The sequence below is a fragment of the Mus caroli genome, unplaced genomic scaffold (assembly GCF_978045245.1).
Source record: "Mus caroli unplaced genomic scaffold, Mus_caroli_1 scaffold_6, whole genome shotgun sequence".
Lineage (NCBI taxonomy): Eukaryota > Metazoa > Chordata > Mammalia > Rodentia > Muridae > Mus > Mus caroli.
The window spans coordinates 39,963,800-39,974,984 of NW_028227261.1; positions in this window are offsets into that span (position 1 = coordinate 39,963,800).

Below are 11,185 nucleotides of genomic sequence, written 5' to 3' on the forward strand. Positions count from 1 at the left end.
AGGATTACATTCTCATGAATGACAGTTAGCTACCTTTTGTTTTCTAAGATTTATTTATTTTATGTATATGAGTACACAGCCGCAATCTTCAGACACACTAGAAGAGGGCATTGGATTCCATTACAGATGGTTGTGAGCCACCATGTGGTTGCTGGGAATTGAACTCAGGTCCTCTGGAAGAGCAGTCAGTACTCTTAACCGCTGAGCCATCTCTCCATCCTGATAGTTATCTGCTTACAATAAAGACCTTAGGTACTTTCTCTGGGGTTTCCACCACAGCGGGACACAGTAAAAAGACACCATAACTGCTGGCATCTTGACCTTGTATTCCCTATCATCCAGAAATGTGAGAAAAGCCTTTACTTTAAGTTGCCTGTCTCCAGAGTCCTTCTTATAGCAGTCCAAGCAGACCGAGGCAAGGCCAAGCACTCTTACTCCTGACCACACCTCTGCTTGCCCTGTCTGTGGTGGTGAAGCACTACCGCTTGACATCACTCTCAGGATCACCGCTTGACATCACTCTCAGGATCACATCATTTCTAGAGAAACCTGGGATTCAGCTCAAAGGCAGCATCTGCCTGCTTACCTATCTCAGAAAAAACAAACAAACAAACACCTCAGCTCTCTCTAATGTGTCCCTCGATATTTTACTATTTTACATACCCAGACCTTAGTGACAGTGAAGCCTTCTAGGCTCCATAGGAAGTACAGTGGAGAAATAAGTATGTAGTTAGCACATGATATGCTACTCTAACTTTCCTCCGGTTTTTAGACTCCCTTTTTACTTCACATCTATAAAGTATTGGCATCCCATCTTCTTTAAACACATGTCAGAAGTAAGAAGTAACGACAGAGCAATTGTCCTAGCTTGTTTTCTATTTTTGTGATAAAACACCATGACCAAAAGCAATTTGGGGCAGAAAAGGTTTATCTCAGCTTACAGTTATAGTCTGTCATAAAGGAAAGTCAAGGCAGAAACCTGAAGACAGTTGTTGAAACAGAGGTCATGGAGGGTGCTGTTTACTGACTTTCTCCCCATGACTTGGTCAGCCTGATTTCTCATAGCACCCAGGATCGCCTCCATAGGGGCAGCACCACCCACAGTGAGTTGGACCTCCCACACCAATTATTAATCAAGAAAATGCCCCATAGACTTGCCCACAGGCAATCTGACAGAGGCATTTTCTCAACTGAATTTCCCCTTCTCGGATAACAGCAGCTTGTGCCAAGTTGGCAAAACAAAACAGACGAAAAATAACCAGAACAGTGATGTAATACATGCACTATGAAAGCAGAGAGCAGAGGCAAGCAGGGACTTTGGGCAGGAGGTGGGATGGCTATAGGGAGGAAGGATAGAGAAGAAAGTAATAAAGTTGCATATATGAATGGAAACACCATAGTGAAGCACATTGCTTACTTTGTATGCTAACTTAGAATAGACATATTAAAAAATAAAACCATACTTCAGAAAAAAAAAAAACATGTCAATACTAAATCAAGTTTTCAGATAGCCTGTAGGAAGCAAATAAGGTCTTGAGCAAGGGAAGGTCTGAGTGATTGGGTATTCTTTGTCATGAGCTGGCCATGGCAAAGAAACATGGAAAAATTGGCAAAGCCATCCCCCCTCCACCCCCAGCCCCCACTCAGGGAGCTCAGAACTGGCAAAGCTGTCTTCCTCTTGTCTAAGTGTGAGTGGTTACGAATGATTCACAAGTGTATACAGAAATTAGCAACTGCAGCTTCCTCCTCCAGGGTGACTGCAGCCTGAGACTGATCCCTACAGAAACCTGCTACAGCAGTGGGTTCTAATCTTCCTAATGCTGCGACTGTTTAATGCAATTCCTCAGGTTGTGGTGACCTCCCACCATAAGATTATTTTTAATGCTATTTTACAACTATAATTTGGTTTTGTTATTGTAATTTTGGAATTGGTATGAATCATAATCTAAGTATCTGTGTTTTCAGATGATCTTAGGTGGCCCCTGTGCAAGGGTTGTTCAACCTCCACAGGGATGGAGACCTTTAGGTCCTATGGACACTAGAGTACCCTCCTGCGGTGCTGTATATGAAAAACCGGATGAGGGCTGGGCGGTGGTGGTACACTCCTTTAATCTCAGCATTCAGGAGGCAGAGGCAAGTGGATCTCTGTAAGTTTGAAGCCACTCTGGTCTACAGAGCGAGTTCCAGGACAGCCAGAGCTACACAGAGAAACCCTGTCTCGAAACAAACAAACAAAAAACAACAACAACTGGATGAAGTTCCAGCAAGTGTCACAGAGGTTAGTTTGGGTCTATTAGAGTGTGCACACTACCTTGACCCAGCTTTTTTGCATGTGTGTGTGTGTGTGTGTGTGTGTTTACTTTCTTCCTTCCTTCATTGCCTGAGTCAGGTTTACAGACTCAAGCTGTGCAACACCAGCCCAATAATCTGTTAGAGACACCTCAATCTATACACAATAACACACATGCAATATTGGAATGTCTAGTAAATGTACTCAAATCAATGAATTTTTCCATGTTATATTCTTTTTTAAAAGATTTATTTATTTATTATATGCAAGTACACTGTAGCTGTCTTCAGACACTCCAGAAGAAGGTGTCAGATCTCATTACAGATGGTTGTGAGCCACCATGTGGTTGCTGGGAATTGAACTCAGGACCTTTGGAAGAGTAGTCAGTGCCCTTACCCACTGAACCATCCCACCAGCCCCCCGTTTTTTTTTCTTTATGTTTCCTCCTCCTCCTCCTCCTCTCCTCTCCTCTCCTCTCCTCTCCTCTCCTCTCCTCTCCTCTCCTCTCCTCTCCTCTTTTCTTCTCTTCTCTTCCTCTTTTTCCTCTTCCTCCTTCTTGTTTTTTCCAGACAGGGTTTCTCTGTGTAGCCCTGGCTGTCCTGGAACTCACTCTGTAAATCAGGCTGGCCTCAAACTCACATCACAGAGATCTGCCTACCTCTGCCTCTCAACTGCTGGGATAAAAAGCATGATCTACCACTGCCCAGCTAGGATTTATCCTTCTCTCTCTCTCTCTCTCTCTCTCTCTCGCTCTCTTTTTCTTTTTCTTTCTTTCTTTCTTGTCTCTTTCTTCCTTTCTTTTTCTCTTTCTTTTTCTCTTTCTTTCTTTCTTTCTTTCTTTCTTTCTTTCTTTCTTTCTTTCTTCCTTCCTTCCTTCCTTCCTTCCTTCCTTCCTTCCTTCCTTCCTTTCTTTCTTTCTTTCTTTCTTTCTTTCTTTCTTTCTTTCTTTCTTTCTTTCTTTCTTATGGTGGATGTGCAGTGGTTACCTGCATGTGTAAGTGTTGGTGCACACAAAAATCCAGAAGAGGGTGTCGGATTCCCTAGAGCTGGAGTTGCGAGTGGTTGTAAGCCATGTAACTTGGGTACTGGGAACCAAATTCAGGTCCTCTGCAAGAGCCATGCACTCTTTAACACAGAGCCATTTTTCCAGGCCTGAAAATCAAAACTGTTAATATAAAGTTTGTTAGTTGAGGATATATTCAAACCTACAAAAGGTGACTACCTCTTTTCTCCCAGAAGCAAGAGCTACAAGTAGGCAAAGATCTACAAAGTTACCCGTCAGCACAGGAGAACAGGCGTAGATGCTTTCCTCTGCTGCCCGAGCAGTGCTGACTTCAGCATAAAGGCGTTCTTCAGCTGAGAAGCCCTGCCGCTCATCAGCGATGCTCAGTTTGGTTAATTAGAAATGCTAAAATAACATGGGAATACTCTTGCTAGCATAAAAGAGCAGGAATAAATTATACGGAAGCCATGCGTAAACAGAACATTCACGTTCGCTTTTCACAATGGTTCCCATCTAAACATCTCAGACTTGAAAAGGCTCCAGAGTTCACTGTGATAGGAGGAAGCACAAGGCCCGACCATGCTTCGCATGGATAATCAGCTCTGTGGAACAGACACGATGCTTCGGGGTAAGGACTTGGTCTCCCTAAAATCTATTTGAGCCGTACTATCAGATGTGCTTAAATAGAAATAAGATGTAAATCGTTGACTGAAGATTCAGTGTGAGCCTGGAATAAAATTCCCTTGTGGCCCGCCAGAGAGAGGTGTGAACTGCCTTTCTCACAAGGATTCAGAGAATTCCAGAAGGACACAGAGAGTAGATATTCTCACCAGAATAATTGTTCTCACAACAGGAAGAACAGAATTCCCATGGTATGACTTCAACCTCTTCCCCTAAGGGAGACAACCACGAGCTATTATGTAATGGTCAGACTAGGCTGCATAGAACGACCTTGTCTCAAAAACTGAAACAGCCAAATAAACAAAAGTTTTCCGAGACACCGAGTTTGCTGGCCTGCATCTCATTTGCTACCCTCATCCTCTGTCAGAAAGCACATGCTGGAGTTTCTTGCGTTGGTTTACAGGCAATTCCACCAGGCTTCTCCCAGGGACCTGGGACCTAGCTATGGCTTAAGTCATTCCCTGCCACCAGGTGCATGCAGGCATAGAAAAGGACTGCTCGCCACCCCAGTTGGCTCTCCCTCTGTTCCCATGTATTCCTGGCTGGACTCTTTCTCCCCTTTTCTGTCCTTCTCTGTGCCCCCTTCTCTGCCTCAAGGCTCTGCTCCTGTCTGTTTGCCTCTACCCCTTCTTAAGCTGCTTACTCCTCTCCATTCTCCCAAATTATCCTCCTTTATTCCCCCTTCTCTGCTGAATGGTGTGATTTCTCAGGCGATACCTCGGCATAGGCCTGCCAGGTACACACACACACACACACATGCACTGCATTATATTTCATAACATCCTGGGTCAATATCTTAGACTTCTCTCATTACATAATATCTTTCCTAGGTGATCCCAACTCTTCCTTTAACAATAAGTGAGCCGGGTGTGGTGGCACACGCCTTTAATCCCAGCACTCAGGAGGCAGAGGCAGGCATATTTCTGAGTTCGAGGCCAGCCTGGTCTTCAAAGTGAGTTCCAGGACAGCCAGGGCTATACAGAGAAACCCTGTCTTGAACCACCCCCCAAAAAAACAATAAGTGAACATTTTAAAAGATTTATGACAGTGAGATAGCTCAGCAGTCCAGAGCATTTGTTTCTCGTGAGCGGACTCAGGTATATTCCCAAACATCTGTAACTCCAGCCGTAGGGAATCCAAATTTCTTTTCTGAAGTTCATGATACACATACATACATGCATGCCACTCATGCATGTAAACACTCATACATATAAAATAAAATAAATACATTTTAAAGATATTTGTGAGATTTATTTGTGTGTGTGTATGTGTGTGTATGTGCATATATGTGTGTGTGTGTATGTGTGTATGTATGTGTGTGTATATGTGTGTGTATGTATGTTTGTGTATGTGTATATATGTGTGTATGTGTGTGTGAGTGTGTGTATGTGTGTATGTATCTGTGTGTGTGTATGAGTGTGAGTGTGTATGTGTGCATGTATGTGTGTGTGTGTGTATGTGTGTGTATGTATCTGTGTGTGTGTGAGAGTGTGTGTGTACCCTTGGAGGCTGGAGGAGGGCATTCAGTTCCCAGGAGCTGGAGTTACAGGTTGTGAGCTGCCTGAAAGGGATACTGGGAATCTAGCTTTGGTCTTGTGCAAGAGCTGCAAGCCCTCTTAGCCACCAATGCACCTCCCCGTGCCCTGAGACTGGTGCCTTGGTGCCTTTTAAATAACTCTCACCCCCATTTTCCATCCCTCTTGTCTTCCCACACAGGAGTCAGGGTGCTCTTTCCAAATTTCTCTTTGATTTTCTCTCTCTTACTCCAATCTACTTGAAAACACATACTTGACTCCCCACTGCCCTAAAAAATGAAATGATACTCAGCATGGTCTGCAGAGTCTGCCACATTTTCTGCAGCCTTGCAACCCCCTCAATCTCTATATTCCAGCTCTAGCAAAACACATACAAGCAGTTGAGTCTTCCAGGAAGCTGATACTGAAGGGAAATTATGGAAATAAAAGGTTCCTTGCTAAATGCTTTGTGTTCAACCAGGAAAGGACCAGGATGGAGGCAGGGTTGATCAGGGAGAGACCTGAAGAGCAATGCAGATTTGTCAACATTGGCAGTTCAGTGGGATGCTCAGGAGGAAGGATGGACTGTTACAAGTGGGGAGGTGATAGAGAAGGGGGCCACACTGGGCAGAAATTGGTGGGGTGCTATGCCACTGTTTAGGTTGTTGGTTAGGCCACCTGAGAAGGATATAACCTCTGAGAAGCTGAGCTGGAACTGAAAGAGTTAACAGCCAGATGGTGTCAGCTGACCTGCTCTTCAGGGTTCTTTCTTGAAGGGGACTGTCACTTCAGTGTCTGTCACATGGGGTCACATAACAATAGCCCTTAGGAAACAGAATGGATTAAAGGACCTCCCTAAACAAGTGACATTTAAACCGTGTAATTTAAAGCTTTACAGAGAACAGTGAAAGTACCCCAAGCTAGGGAAGTCCAAAGTGGCAAAGCTGGTAAGTTCTTGATGGAACTGAAAAAGGATACAAAAGATAAACACAAAATGCTTGGCACAATGTTGGCTTGTAGTTCTGTTCATGAAGATCCGCCGGCCTCTGCCTCCCCAGCACTGAGGTTACAAGCTCGGGTCACTGTACCTGGCTGGCTTCTTATGTATGGTAATCCTCCTACCTAAGCTGAGCCCCCTCCTTAGCCCCACGATGCATATTTTCCATGTGTGTATATCGGCATTAGTTTTATGATTCGACCATCATCTAAACATAAATATGAAATATGACTGACACTTCAAAGAACATAAATAAAATTTGAAATACAAATATTTCAAGTAAATGAAATCACCCATGATAGTTGACACACCCCTGAAGTCATGTGAGACAGACTCTCCTGTAGCCTAGGTTCACTATGTAGCCAGGGATGCCCTCAATTTTGTAATCCTCCTGCCTCTACCTCCCAAGTGCTGGGATTACAAGAGTGCCCCACCAGACCATGCTGTGTGGTCAAAGGTTTAAGGACAAGAATTTGAGTCACTCTTCATTGCTCTTCCACGCAGTGCTCCTGTGTGCCAGATCACGCCAGCAGGGGGATGCAAACCTGCGTGGAATCTGCTCTCTCCTCTCCACGGGACTTTGGCTTTTATCAGCATTTTCCCCAAGCTCCTCCTGGGTTTCAGAACTTTTTTTTTCCTATGTTTTATTCTGATTTTCAAAATTCCGCAACAGCCTTAGGCCTGTGTCCCTGCTAAGTTCCTCCCTGGGGCAGTTCAGACCTCATCTCACCCTCTCCCGCTTTGCTGATTGTCAAGACTCTGGACTGTGTTATCTGGCTACAAAACAGATCCTTGAACTAATTTATACTAATTTATCAACACATTGTAATCCCAATAATATAAAGGAAGATTCAACCAACTAGAGACAAGCACCGTAGCCTTAGACATCATTCCTTCTAAATTAGTGAATTGTTAAATGTAATTCTAACCAGTTCATGATGTTAATTTTATTTTGCTTTGCTTTTTTTTTTTTTTAGCTTAAATGCACTTTATTTAAAGACAGCCTAATGACTTTTTCCTTTTCTTAAAAAGCAACGCCTCAACTCCAAATATGTCAAGGGCAGAATAAGAGCTCAAGATGACACCAGTCCCATTTGTCTTAAGGCCTGGTGTTATATAGATGACAAACACTAGCCAGACATGGTGACAACTGATAGATCCAAAGTAATTGCCCAATTTGTTAACATTTTTCCATCTCTAAACCACCCTTTAAAGAAAGCATAAATAGAGTCACACCGTCTGCACGGTAGTCCAGGAGAACACCATGCTACCTAGAGTCCTGCTTTCATGGCTTTGCTCTTGCTGGCTTTGTTCTTCAAGTTTGCCTTTGAGTTATTTCATGTCATCTATGATGTACTTTTTTGTTGTTGTTGTTGTTGTTTTGTTTTTTGGTTTTTTGGGTTTTTTTTTTTTTCAAGACAGGGTTTCTCTGTGTAGTCCTGGCTATCCTGGAACTCACTCTGTAGACCAGGCTGGCCTCGAACTCAGAAATCCACCTGCCTCTGCCTCCCGAGTGCTGGGATTAAAGGCATGCGCCACCACACCTGGCTATGATGTACTTTTGTGTCTCCATTTTCTCCTAAGTGGTAGTGGTTCACTACAGCATCAACCCGCTGGCTACTGTGCTTCCGGAACCTTCGCCCTCTACCTGTACAGAAAGGAGTTCCACCAGTGATGGAGGCATCAGTGTTACCCTCTGCTCTACTGGCCGTCTTGACCCCTTCCCTCCAGGCATAGTCCATCCTCTCTCTCCTGGATCTGGTAGATATCAGAGAACAACTTGTTGTGGCTGATAAGGTCCTAGTAGATAATCCTGGTGGCAGCTGGAGACAACAGCCAAGCCAACCCAGTGTAGCCAGAGAGCAGCTGGGAGTAGAATGGAGTGGACGGGAAAGCTTATCAAGTTAATTTAAGTCCTGGAAGATATAAGTGCAAGTATTTTGTTAATGAATGAAGATTAACCCTTGACAGAAAATTTTATTTTGGACCCAGGACCTGACCTATGCTAAGCGTTCTACTTCTAAAGTTGATCCTCAGACCCACAGAAACTGTTGCAAATCTGTAATTAAAATGGTGATTATTCATCTTTCAGAAGAGTCCTATGTAGATGTCCTCATCTCTAAAGTGAAGCTTAGTTCTCACCTTCTTCCCTTTGCATATGAGCTAGACTCAGTAGCTCTTTATGAAAGGGTAGGTAGAGCAGGGAAAAGAGAGGAGAGACCAGGAAAAGTCAGATGCCTGGCAAATACTACACTAGTCAAGTGGAGAAGGATAACATTACAGACCAGTGGTTCTCAACCTTCCTGATGTGTGACCTCTTAATACAGTTCCTTATGTTGTGGTGACCCCAACCATAAAATTATTTCATTGTTTCTTCATAGCTGTAATTTTGCTACTGTTATGAATTGCAATTAAATATCTGATACAAGACCCCCAAAGGAGTCGTGACCCACAGGTTGAGAACCACTGGTCTAGGTAATATCACTGTCTTTCATAATGCCTGACAGGGTTTAATGAAAGAGACACCTCCTTGTCTTCGATGTTCTTTCTGAAAACCTGTAAACCCACACCAGTTATAGGAAGACATAAGACAAACTCAGATGAGGAGTCCTGTCACAGAAGACCTTGCTGGTATTCCTGTGCGGGCAGGGGTGTCATGCTAATAAAAAACAAAGGGAGACAGATACTTCATAGACCAGAGAGAAGGCAAAGTGAGAATGCAACATGGTGCCACATCCAGGAGGTTCAGGAGGATTGTCATGAGTTCAAGGCCAGCCTGGCCTACACTTGTGAGTCTGGACCAGCTAAGGCTACTTAGTGAGACACTGACTTTAAAAAAAAAAAAAAAAAAAAAAGGCAGGGGCTGGAGAGATGGCTCACCAGTTAAAAGCACTGACTGCCCTTCCAGAGGTCTTGAGTTCAATTCCCAGTAACCACATGGTGGCTCACAACCATCTGTAATGGGGTCTGGTGCCCTCTTCTGGTGTGTCTGAAGACAGTGACAGTGTACTTACATATATAAAACAAATTTTAAAAAAATCTTTAAAAAACAAAAAAGGTGGGCTGGTGAGATGGCTCAGTGGATAAGAGCACCGACTGCTCTTCTGAAGGTCCTGAGTTTAAATCCCAGCAACCACATGGTAGCTCACAACCATCCGTAAAGAGATCTGATACCCTCTTCTGGTGTGCCTAAAGATGGCGACATATACTTACATATAATAAATAAATAAATAAATAAATAAATAAATAAATAAATAAAGGCAATGGGATGGGACACCTTGGATCCTGGAACAAAAAGAAGACATTGATAGGATCAAAGTCTGGCCTTTACAAAAAGTATCATTCATAAGACTGTAGCTGTAGCAGCGCTGGTGTCTTAGTTTTGACTGTGTATCACAATAATGTAAGGTGCTGACCAGGAGGACACCAGATGAGGAACACATGGGAACTCTCTGTGTGTGCTGTAACTTTTCTCTAATCCTGAAATGAAGTCCAGTTTGACTCTCGTTTATTAAACATGAAAATCTGTAAGTGTTTACTGAGCATCTGCTATCAAACTTACACTGTTAGCCATTCTCACTGGCCACCCGTGGGAACAGATACAAGTGATCACACAAACAAGTGATTCAGACTCCCATAGGACAAGCAAGGGTAAGGGACCTACGTCTATGTCTTTCAACAGCTACACTGGGGAATGGAGGGAAATCCAGACCTGGCTTTCTTTTATCTTTTCATTGGGTTTGTGTGTGTGTGCGCGCACACGCTCATGTGTGTGCTCCAGCCTGACATAGAACCTCAGCTCCCTAGTACTGAGATTATAGATGTGAACCACCATGACATACTCCCCAGGCCTGGTTTACCACCACTACCTGCCGCCCCCCCTCACCACCATGTGTGTGTGTTCTTGTGTGAATATTAGTACATTGTGTACACATGCATGTGGAAGCCAGAGGTTGACATCAGATCATCAGGTCTCTTCCTCAATAGCTCTTTGCCTAAAAAAAACAAAAAACAAAAAACAAAAAAACCTCAGAGCTCACCACTTTGGCTAAGATGGCTAATCAGTGGGCCCCAGGGATCCACCTATTTTGCCGCCCAGTGCTGAGATTACAGGCACACATGCACTGCAGACCTAGCTTTTAAAGTTGAGTGCTGGAGATCCAAAGTCAGAACTTGGTGTGTATGCAGCAAGCCCTTTAAGGACTGAGCCACTTCTCAGCCCCAGGTCTGAGTTTCTGATCATCCATCTGCGGTGTGGTGACATCACCTGGAAGCATGTGAGCATCACAGCCTCACTTGGGGATGTTTCTAATTGAACAGAAAATCCCCCTACGTATGGGATTTTAAGCAACTCATTAGGCATTTGGCCAAAAATCACTTTGCAGGCTTAGCTGACCCAGAAAAAGAGATCATAGAAGTATGCCTTTACGGAAATTTAACAATCATAGTTAATAAATAGTAACTTGGAAGAAATGAGCATGGAGGGAAATCTGAGGAAGAGGCACATGATGGGAGCTCTTGGAATGAAGAGTGGAGGGACACTGGGATCCCATTACGAACCCCCACCAAATGGTAACCACCTCCAAGAAGGCTCCCAGTAAGTGGGGCTGCCTGTGCCGCAGATGGCCACCTCTTCCCCCAAGCATCATCTTCTTGCCAATCTTGCTTAATAAACTCGTGACCAGGGCCATGACGGCAGG